Here is a 12,079-nt window from a genome sequence, read left to right on the forward strand (position 1 = left end):
TACAGCTTTAAGAACTGAAGCTTATCTGTGCCTTTCTAATGACAAACTTGCTTCTTGGCACCTTTTCAGAGGTCCTATCCAAGAACGGAAAAATAAAAAACTTTCTTATGACTGAGCACATATTTTTTTTATCCTTTTCCAAAGCCCACACTCCTGATTTATTACATCTTCAAATTTCACAATCTGGGGACAAATTGGTCTCCTCAAAAATGCATGAACATGGCTAAGAAGCCCCATATTAGATGAAAATGCATTCCTGATGTTGCAACATGAGAGAATGCGGGCACGGTCGTGTCACTGTGGATTAAAGGAGATGCCATGTTTTATGACCTGCAAAACTGTTACTAATTTGGGGACACTTGATACAGTGCATTTCATTAGAGAGAGACACAAACATGGAAAGCCACAGTGCTGTTTCTCTCAAGCCCGTCGCTGAGCTCAAGGTGACAGAGACACATGGCCCACAGGGTGGTTTGGTTAAGCATCTCTTCTAACAAGAGGAACAAAAGCATTGTGAAGCGGAACAGGCCATCATGCCAAAACACTCATAAAGAGGCATGAACTGGCAAGTCCTCCATCTCCACATCTTGAGAAATAATCACTCCCTTCTGGATGTGTTTATGAGGGCAGAGGGGCCTGCGCTATGACGCCTGTGCAATATATTGAGGAAGAAGCGTACGGTGCAGCTGATCCGAGCCTTGGACTCTCGCAGAAAAAGGGCATGCCTGAAGTGACACTGTGCTTTCGTCACATCTAAACGACAGACGCAGACATTTCTGTCGATCCGTCTGTCATGGAGACGGAGGCTTTTTGAAAATCAACAGAGCTGGAGACAAAAGGAATTCAGTAGGTTACTGGAAAGATGACATCTCTATCTGTGACCGCACAAAAAAAAAAACACATCATGCATTGTTTCACTTTACAACTACGGCATTACAATCGTAGGTGTGCTCCACATGTGCTTCAGATCAAATCCTAAAAGTCAGACATACGTTAACTTCTTCGAGAAAATCATTTATCCCAGCTTATATAAGGTTTGCAGTAAAAAAGAATATCTGTCCCCTGGCACAGAGCTATTGTTAAGTCCAAGCAAAGAGAGAGAGGAGAGCGGAGTCCAGCTCCTCTGCGACTACAACGCCATCCAGTGAAAAGCTCTTTCTGATTCAAATGAATGGAGCCAAGGTCAGGGCCAAGGAGTCTGGACGCCACACAGCATGCAATCACCTCTCAAAGCAGCTCTGAACACATGTTTTTGTGAGAGACCAGGGGCGGGTTAGGAACTTTTGAATGGAGAGGCTGGACTAGGCCACAGTTTTGTAAAATTAGGAAAAATGTGTTGAGACTCAAATGTAAAGTTTCTATCAGAATCAGTCAGAACTGGCTTCATTGGCCAAGCATGAGTGCGCATACAAGGAGTTTGACTCCAGTTTAAACACTGCACTCAGTGTACCAGCATAGGAGAAAAGGACCTGAACAATAAGTTAAATAGTGCAAAAAATATAAAATAAACAATATACATAATACAATACAGAATACAATTGAAACAATAAACAATTTAGAAGAATCAGTTTGGTCATTATATGTATATTTTTTGCCATTTTGTATGTAAACTTGTTTTAAATTTGCAGTGTTTTAGTCATTTTGAGTCTGGTTTCGTGATTCTTTAGTTGTTTGATGGACAACAACAAATGTTAGTAGTCACTTCATGCAGAGGTTCTGGTCCAGGGATCCTGCTCCAGTACCCCTTAAGCCCATTCAGTAGTCCATCCATGAAACTTTTAAACCAACTACTTGACTCTGGTGTGTGCGTGTGTGTGTGTGTGTGTGTGTGTGTGTGTGTGTGTGTGTGTGTGTGTGTGTGTGTGTTTGGGTAGGATGGGGGCAGCATGGGCAGGGCAGTCAGATTTTGAGGGGGCGGTGGCACCTCTGTCCACCCCTCTGGCACCGCCCGTGGGAGAACCACCACAATTTGTTGACTTTACGTCGGAATTACATAGAGGCAGATTATAAAAGCGTGACATATTGAAAGACGCTGAAAAATACTTGAGTGGGTTTGAGGTACGTCATGTGAGCAGCAGACTGTTTACAAGTCACCGCAGGATTAGGAGAGGGTGGATTTATGGCCCTGCGGAGGTTCAAATAATTCCATGTCAAATCCAGGGATATGTATATTTTGTCCACCCCTTTTAAAGCAGCTCTTTCAAGCTGATGGACATGGTGAGAGCACATGACATGCAGAGGATTTGCTATTCCCTTTCATGATCGCTGTGGCATTGTTTCTGTCTAAGCTTTGCAAGCCTCTGAGGACGTCTGGGGGAAGCCAGGCATGTGTTTGTTTGTCAGGAGCCCATTTATAATAGATCCATATTTCAAAACAAAAGCAAACCATCAAAGTGTTTATCTTAATCATTACATCCTAGTCAGTACAACGTTTATGAATTATGTTCGGATGAGGAAACGAGCTTCAAAACATGAAAGAACAAAAGCAACTTCAGGATTTGGTGATACTTGATACAGCAGAACACAGATTAGCATCCATTTAGTGGATAGTTGCTTCATGATAACAGCAAGTATGCCTGGTTAGTCTGAAGCCACACAGCTTGTGGACATTTCAAATCTTTTTAAAGCCACTGTGCATGATATGATGGTTACCTTATGATTTATTTTTCCTCCAGTCTGCATTTGCATCTGGGGGGAGGAGAATTCCTCTGAGAACCTGCTCAGAAGAGTTGCATCAACCTTGTTCTCTGGATAGACGATGAGGGCTTTATGTGTCTCTGCCAGCTTGTTAAAAAGCAAAGGAGAATGTCAAGGATAGGAACACGTGGATATACCATTCCCAGGAGAGCAGGCCAGACTTTAAGGCAGAAATGTGCACCAGCTCTTTTTTCCTGAATGGTTTTTTGCTATCAATGTATTTTATTAAATATGAAAAGTTCACTAGCAGACTGTGCCAGTGACCTGAGGTGTCATAAAATTTTCCTGGAACTCAACTCGGAAGTGAAATAAAAGTGTTTGTTTTTGCTGGTTTCCAGTCTGTGCTATTGTTCATGGTGTCATTAACATTTGCTACCTTTGAATTGGTACATTACCAAAGTTAAGATTATGATTTATTTCCTACAAATGACCTTTGTACAGTATATTAAAGGTTATAAACAGATCTTCCACTTCAGCCAAAGCTACGTAAGTGGAGCAACAGCACAGCCCAGATACTAAACAGTAACTGTGGCAGGAGGCCGCTGTGTGTCTTGTAATGGAATCCAGATTATGACCTATTTTTGTTTAGATTCACCTTCGTTTGCATGTCATGTCGACAGCAGTTTGGGTGCTGACAGTTACAAGGTCTGTGATGAAAGAGAATAGCTGTTGCATGCTTCATCTTCTCACATGAAGGGTGCCGGGAAGGGCATAACGTCAGGCTGTCCAGCACCTCACCCAACCACAGAGCATCCTGACAGGCCTGAACTGTAAACCTGGTGACATGACGTCCAGACCTGGAGCTCCAGCCGCCTTGTAGCACCACAGGACGACTTCCTCTAATTAGTTTCTTCATTTATCAGTCAAACCCTTCACCACATGTTGTCGATGTACAGTCGCCCTCAAACTAAGAGCTCTGCTTTGATACGGAAACAAAACAATTCGTCACCCTCTCTGCTTCCCATCGCAACAGGCAGCTCAACTCAGACAAATGACATTGATCGTAATGGTTTGCCATGTGAAGGTGCTCGCTCGAGTTACTTCTGATTTGACTTTAATCTGAATCTGAAGGTGTGATCGCAAACAGGCCAAGAATCGGCCCAGCATTTCACATGGAAGTCTCTGGAACTCATTTCTCTCGGCGTGCGGACCTCGCTGCGAGGTGTGGACGGGAAACGAGAGACAACGGTGGAGTGGCTACAGCTGAGATCTATCACTCTGCCAACGGTCCTCTCCGTATCCCTCCTCGGGCTTGGATGAGAGCTTTAACCTGGGGGGCAAGGCAGCGCCAAACATATGAAAGTAATTTGTAGGCTATAGAATAAATAACAGGATGATCTTATGACAGTCGGAGCAGCTGCTCTGGGTTTTATTATTGGCTTAGAAGAGGCAGCTCTCTGGAGGCCACAGTGCCAGGCTTCTAGCTGTCACTGTGGAGACCTGCAGGCCGCTGCACCAAATCTTCGGGGGATCAGACTTAGCCTTCATATAACTCTGGTTTACTAAGCGAGGATTTATGCATCATTCGTGTCTATCTAGTGTGATCTGTTACTAATATTTAGACACACTAACTGCCTGCTGTTACTGGCGTTCATAATGTTGTATGCTAATATTGCTAAGGGATAAACACATTTAATATATTGCATGTCCTCTCACAACTGTTTTGGATGTTACAACTTATGACTTCCTGTTTACACACTAGATGGCTTTTGATTGGACAGCACTACATATGTTTCTTAGCAACTGATTTACACTAAAGTCTTTTCCAGCTAAGACAGTCTTATTCAGACAAAATGACCTCAGGACTTCACGCAGCCTGTGAGCATCAGGCCTTTGGGCAGGACAGTCATGAAACTAACAAAGTGCCAATATTTTGCCAAAACTTGCACTTTTACCTTTCACATACCGTATAATTTTAGTTTCTTCAGCTGAGACTGAGGCCACAAAAGTGAGGATGTCAAGGAAGGAGGAGAATTCGGGGTATGAAAATATTCACACAGTTATACATGACTTCAAATTCACACACAGACACACGTGAAGGGTGGGGAAGTATTTGGGAAATGTCTAACAGCGTGCGAGTGACGGATCATAAACTTTTGCGTCTGTGGCGGCATTTTTTTAATGTTTGATGATTCATGATATTGGAGAGCTCAGATAGTGGAGGCAAATTTATGAATTTTTTATTTATTTTTTTTCACCCCGTGATTCCACTGAGATATCTCAGCAAGAAAAAACAAAAAATCTCCTGGAAAGATAAACCCTAACACCAGATCGATCGTACTCGTCGCCGTGTCAGATCAACTTGCCGGCACAGGTAAAGATTACGGATCTGCTCATTTCCTCCATATGAGCCAAAGAGCAGATGGATTGCACATTAGAAGACTTCAGACACGCCAAGGGCCATTTGTAAAGGGTAAAAACAGTGGGATGGAGACGAGATCCCTTTAGGAAGGAGAAAGATATAAAATGGCATGATTTTCCAAAGGCCTCAGTAATCAAAAGGCAGCTGGAGAGAAAACTCAGAGTGAAATATAAGCATCTTGAGTTTGTGCGATTTGTTCTCTGTATGGATTCGTAACATTTCAGATGAACGAACGCAGCTCAAGGTTAAGATGCTTATTAGATAGCACGGCTAAGGAGGATCAACAAATTGCACACTGGGGAATTCAATTAGGCACAAAAGGATGGAGGAAAACTGTGTTTACAGACAAATGATCAGCCCACATGATGTATAGATGTAATTCTTACCAGGACCTGATTCTGGCTCAACTAGCAGAAGGTAAACATCGCCTGATGCTTTATAGAGATTAATAACAACCTTGGTCACACAGTACATTTACATTAGACGGATGAGAGCAGAGCATTTTATCAGACATCTGTTCAACCCGACTAATCTCAGACAGTTGGAACTGAAGCTCGCTCGCAGGACCAAATAAAGCCGTGAACTGTTGCTAACGCTGCACAGTGACTCGTGGTGGACTGTCATCCAAGAATACCACATAAAACCAAATCATTCTTATAAAGCTCTGCTGTCCCCACGGCTTTGAGCTGGGGCTTCAGAGCTTATAAAGGGGATACTAAATCCCTTTAAGAGACTTTGTGGCCTCGGGGTTAAGGTAACAGTTAATTGTTTCGCTTGTGTCCTGAAGATATTCACAGTGAGCTCATGAATCAAGCATGTGACTTATGCATCAAGCCACATCCCCTCATTCTCCTCATGCAGCACGCAGGCTGTGATTTACGGCTGGACAGTGGCCTGCAGAGGTGTTGGATTCAATGAAATACAAGGGAGAACATCTGGAAAGCCTATTAGCTCCGAATCACAGCTTGGGCCAGTTTGATAGCGATGGCTGATGCAAGTCTGGAACTGACATGCTGGTGCACACTGAGGGACACTGTGTTTCTCACCGAACAGACACGTGTGAAGCGAGGTTGTTCATATTTTAAGTAGATCAATATTAATGGTCCTACTTAAGGCGCCAGGTGAGCTAACAAGAGCCTTAAATGAGCCTCTTCCATGTGTCTCTAATGTCTCCCAGATGTACTTCAGTCCTGTTGGCGTCCTTGGTTGGAAGCAAGAGAGACTCTTAATCTGAAAAATGAAAAGGCCTTGATAGGATAAAACATCCATTCCAAAGCTGCGTGACACAGCCAGTGTTACACAAGTCATTCTAGTCAAGGATAATTGGGTAAGAAAGAGCATCGGCAGGGAGTGTCTGAACAAGGTACCCCTGCCTCCACTCATCTCAGCCCCATAATAAGAGCATGGGGAGGTGTGTTGAAATACAACCCCGTCACTATTCATCCTCACCCCCTTAATGCAACAATGACTAGCATGCAGTCTGCTTTTCATTTAAGGGAATTACCTTTGGGAGGCCAGCAGACGTCTCCTGAGTTGCTCCGTGTGTGTTCTTCTCATCCCTGCAGAGCTGTCTCATTAACACACAACCCAGCGGGCTTGGTTTAGCATAGCCCCATCCCTGTCCTGCTGAAACCTGCAGCGTGCTGCATGGAAGCTGAAAATAATGACTCACACACATCGCAAAGTCCCTGCACACAGTCCCCGAGTTCCAGCCACCACTCCCCAGGTCGCTGCAACTTAGACCTCCAGCCTCTCTAACGAGATGACTGTGATGTTGCGGCCACTTAAGAGCGAGAGCGGGAGAACGGGAGAGCCAGGAGGGAGAGCTGGGTGTTATGTGAACTAAAAGAAGTAGCTTAATCTAATTTATGACTTTCATGAGAGATTCTTTTGACAGCTTGTGTAGCTTACCTAATGAGGTTTTTGACATGGTACATGAGTTCTTAGCTTTTCAGTATGAAACATGACCAGTTGTCTTATTTCAGCTTGGAGCGGAGCAGCTATTACTCTTTTCCTCTGTAAAGCATGTTTTACAGCCATTGAAAAAGCCTAATTATTCAATCGTCAGTAGGGTGGCTACTTCCTTTAGAGCTCTTATGAGTTCAGGCGTCATCTCACCAGGGTGTGGCTCATATCATTTACATTTCATTAAAGCATGCTGTGAGACATCATTGATTTCTCAGTAAACCAGGAGTTTCCATGATGCAAGCTCATGGGTGGGGGGGCGCGGTAGACGTGTCACCCATCAGGAGCTGTCAGGAGCTGTCAGAGGACAGGATCCAGACCCTTGGCCAGGAGAGGCCAGGCCAGCCAGCTGTCACCTCTCTGACACTGGCTGAGACCATCCATCTGGCTGAGAGAGGCCCACCATGGGTGGAGAGGAACTCGCCAGATCCCAGACTACATGCACATGAAGGCAGGAATGCGCCCACACTAGCAGCCATGTTTCATGTGCACACAGACACATGAACAAACATTTGTGCACGAACGACGACGCACATGCACCCCTCTACGCATGTACAACGCTGCATGCCAGGGCTATTTTGGTTAATCACCAGCACAATCTGCGGTGGTGTCCGCATGAATCATTCCTGCACAGACAGATCCGGGAAACAGAAGTGACACGCTGCCATCACGCTGAACAGACACAAATAAACAATTATAACATTGGCTGTAACACTTGCTTTCACTCACAGTAACCCTCTGTCTCACAGAGTGAGCTTTAACAGCAGGGGTTTTTTTTCCCCTCATATACCTATGCATCGTTATGGAGTACATAAAAAGTCCTCTGCTGCCAATAATATTTGAATCAGTGGCGAGCTTCCTCTCTCCCAAATTTAGACAAGCCATAGTAGAAGATCTATATCTCCCTTTTAGGTTTCATTGGAATTTTTTACTGCTGTGATAGTCATGTAAAGTAAAACAACAACTTCACCCCGCATTGGCTGAGTATGGAGCACATCCACCCTGGCAGTGTTTAAGTAACAGGGGTCAGCGGAGTTGCCAGACATATGGAGAGCATTTGGACGCCACATCAACCACAACAGAACCAGACAGAGTGTTGTACATCTTGTTTTGGTAACATCTAATTTTCATAAAAATCTTAAATAGCCACAATTGTCCACAAAATTCTGGATCTCTTTTACTAAAAGAAACACATTTAATGCAGTTATTCATTTGTTATTTTCACTGTTTTTTCACTGAATACTGAAACTGATTTTGACTCCATTTATTGTCATTTTGGACATGTGCTTTAACTGAAAAACTGAAAAGCATGTGACTCTCATCATTTCCATTCACATAATGGCAGTTCAAAATGGATTTCTTGTCATTTGGGTCAGATCTTAATTGCTCAACAAGGATTTATTATAGTGAGGACTCTGATAAACTAATTAACCAAGACACAGTTTAAATGTGGGTGACCTCCATATCAAACCTTTAGCCTTTACCTGCTGCCGTGCTGTAAAAATCTAGCCTTTTCCTGGTTGTAGAAGTTATGCTTAAAGGCTTTTGAATTAACCTAATTGCTGTGAACAGTGCTCCTTAGTATAAGTGAATACACACAGGGGCTCTATGATTGTGGCAGAAAGCCATGGCATCATTTAAGTGTGAGGACAATAAATAGACCAGCAGACTGGCAACAGTCAGCTCGATCTGTGGTTCCAACACAGTATTCAATGTCATTGTTAACAGGGGTTGTTGAAAATTAGAATCAAGTAAAGGTGACTCTATTCAAAACCTGAGACAAAAAACAGCTTTAAGTGCATCTCTGTGCAGAATGCTATTCTGATGAAGACATCATGATTTTGTATCACACTCAGTAGATGAGAGGTAACAGCGCACAATGAGAAACGTTACTGACAGCACAGGGCAGACTCAGGAAGGCAAAGACAGACAGGAGAGCGGGAGACTGAGATCAATGATAATGTGATCTGATGACATCGTTGAGCGAGCTGTTCCCCTCTGGTGGTCTCATCATCGACCAACCCAGAGCTGACGAGAGTGAATTTTGTTTGGATTGGCTTTAATCTTCCCATCAGACAACGCGAGGCAGGCGGTGTGCTGCGAGTGTTTTCCATTTTGCTGCAAGAGAATTGTGTCAGGTTCTGCAAGTGCACAAGCGCAGATACGTCAGCGTGGCACATTGACAGGCAGCTTGTTCGAATAAAGAACTGACAAAGCTCTGAACTGAGTGGCTCGGCTGTTGAGAAAAGTATTTACAGAAACACATGCACATGACAACAGAAAACAAAAACAGAGCAATTCCCTCTGTGGGTTCTCAGAAACTGTCTGTCCATGGTGCTGAAAGGATATATTTCCAATTGTTGAAAAGGCCTATGCATACTTTTTCAACTCTAAAGTTAATTATGGTTACCGAGCAGTTAAAAAATGTGAACAAATGGAAAACACAAGCTTTTGTGACAGCTTTGCCTATGCAAAGTCAAGAGTGCTCAACAACTTGTGTGGAGCTTATCTTTGACAAATAGCGTCACATGGTTCTGGTTGTTTTCGACACAAGAGCGTGAAACCAGATGATGAGTGGTGCTCATTGCAAGAGAAAAAACTGTATGTAAATCAAAGATACAAATGTGTCTCCATCAATTGTGTTTGTCTCAAAAGACTCCGTCCTTTGCAGGACTTTTAGCAATTAGAAATGAATGATTTTCTTGACTAATAGCACAGGAATTCAATTGCCAATGACTTCTTCACTATAATTGCTGTGCATATGAAAGTAAAGTACTTGAAGAGCTCAGAATCTTGCAGCTTTGTGAGGCTGTAACTACATAAGCAAAGCAGTGCTTTGAGATCAATGCTAATGTCAGCTAACATGCTTACAATGACATGTTGTTTTGCAGGTGTAAGTAAGTAGGCCTTTATCTGAATGTCTGAACCAAATTTCATGGCAATCCATCCATTAGCTGTAAGGGCATACAGTATGTCAACAAAGAATAGAAATGTCAAGCTTCTGGTGACGCTACAGGAAAAATCAAGGGGTCACTCAAGTCATTAGGATTTGTTGGGGACTATGAATGTCAGCAGGCTGCAGCATTTCATGGTATTTCAGTCTGGGCCAAAGTGGTGCAACAAACAACGGCCACTGACATCCCTAAAACAACATACATTATGCTCCTGCAGTCAGATTGTTGTTTTCTAATGTCTGGTAAAAAGAGGTAGTCCGTTTTTTGTTTTACACCACATATTGTTTGTCTCCATTTCATGCTAAGCTGTGTACCGATACTGTTTAGATACAAAGTTCAACTTAAACCAGGTTCCGTGTCACTACCGCAACGATGACAGCCGTCTCCAAAGCAAATGCCCAAGAGAAACCATAACGAAAACATGTGAGTACTCCAAGATTTTTCCTGGCCATGCAAAGGAAAATATTTACTTATTGACTTAACAATTGATGTTTCACAGGGAAATTATTGCCAAGATGTTGTGTGATAGAGAAATTGTGCAGGCACAAAGATGTGGCCGAATCCCAAGCTCCTGTTAGGCAACAAGGAGATGTCTGAGACATCGTAATTAGCTGTCCTGATGTTAAAGAATCCACCGTGAGACTCACGCAAACATGGCTGCCGCTGCGCACACCTTCACTCAGCCCGGGGGTCTGAAAACCAGTGTTTATATTGCGTTCGCCAAATATGAACATGGCAACAGTGGTGCAGTTTGACAGACCCTGTGTTGTTCAAACACTATTCAAACAGCAGATAACATCCTCTAATTAAGTTCCTCATTAGTGGCGTTATGACAGCATGACAGCAGTATAAATCTCAACAATGATCAGATCAGGTTATTGGAGATATTTCTGACGATTGAGCTCATTTTTGGTTCAGAGAGGACAGTCGAACAACTTTCAATCTTTTACCCTACACCTATTTTATCTGTCCCCTTTGTAGCATTTATAGCTATATAAGTAGTACATTAATAAGTGTTTCCACTGTGTTGGTTGCCACCATGGGTGTAATAATCTTTCTGCCTTGGGCACACTTGAATTTTACATGATGATCAAATGTTAGCAGAAAAATAAAAGCATGAAGGTTGAGCTGGAACCAAACACACAGTCATAAACATCATCACCCAGGAGAGAAACCTTGTTTAATATAGTATAATAATAACAATGACAAACAATGCTCTGCTATCGCTTCTCATAAAAGCAGGGTCCAAAGACAAATCAGGCCTTAATGGAGGTCTTTTATAGAGATAGGAAAGGGGATATTATTTCATTATAATGCCTCAACCACACTTAACAATTTATCCACATAATTGTGGTGGGCACCCAGGTTGCACTGTCACAGTAAAGTATGGCCCAGAGAGAGCCAAGAACTTTTATTGAGCTGATATTAATTGATTTGTCCTGACCTACCCGGACCTGGCCTCCCCGGGCTCAGCTTCCTCAGTGGAGTAGTGCCAAGGTCTGTCCTAACTCTGCATAAAAATAAATGAGAAGCTATGGGGCTAGTCTCTAAAGCCAGAGGATATTGTTCGATTTCACGTCAGCCCTCCAGGAGGCAATTTAAACAACCCAGCATGCTAATCAACCTGGTATAAAAGGCAGTTCTGGAGGGTGGCCCATTCCTCTTTTTTTCTTTCTCTCCTTTTGCAGCAAGGCTATAAAGGACCTTAACAATCTTAGTAGAAGTGTAATTGGGCCTGTGTCTGAAGGAACATTACACACCCGTGTAATGTAACCATATGATGTGGAAAAGGAAACAAGTATCTTACTTTAAAAGACGTGCACCGGCTAGTCCGGCTGTCATGTTTTATTTTTTTTCCAAATTCCAGAAGAAAAATCGAAAAAGCCTCTTTGGTGTAATAACCTTGAGACAAGATGCTTATATGAAAACATGCAGGCATGGAGAAACCATCGCTCCACTGGAAGACTCCGAGCCAACGCGTGAATGTCCCTGCTGCCATCGACACATCAGCGATGTCTCGGCAGAACCTCATTGTGACCCTCGTCTCAGGAGGCGCAGCCCCGATCCCCACAAATAATTCAATCCTCTAATATTCCCTTGG

This window comes from Chaetodon auriga, chromosome 13 (genome assembly GCF_051107435.1).
Source record: "Chaetodon auriga isolate fChaAug3 chromosome 13, fChaAug3.hap1, whole genome shotgun sequence".
NCBI classification, from domain to species: Eukaryota; Metazoa; Chordata; class Actinopteri; order Chaetodontiformes; family Chaetodontidae; genus Chaetodon; species Chaetodon auriga.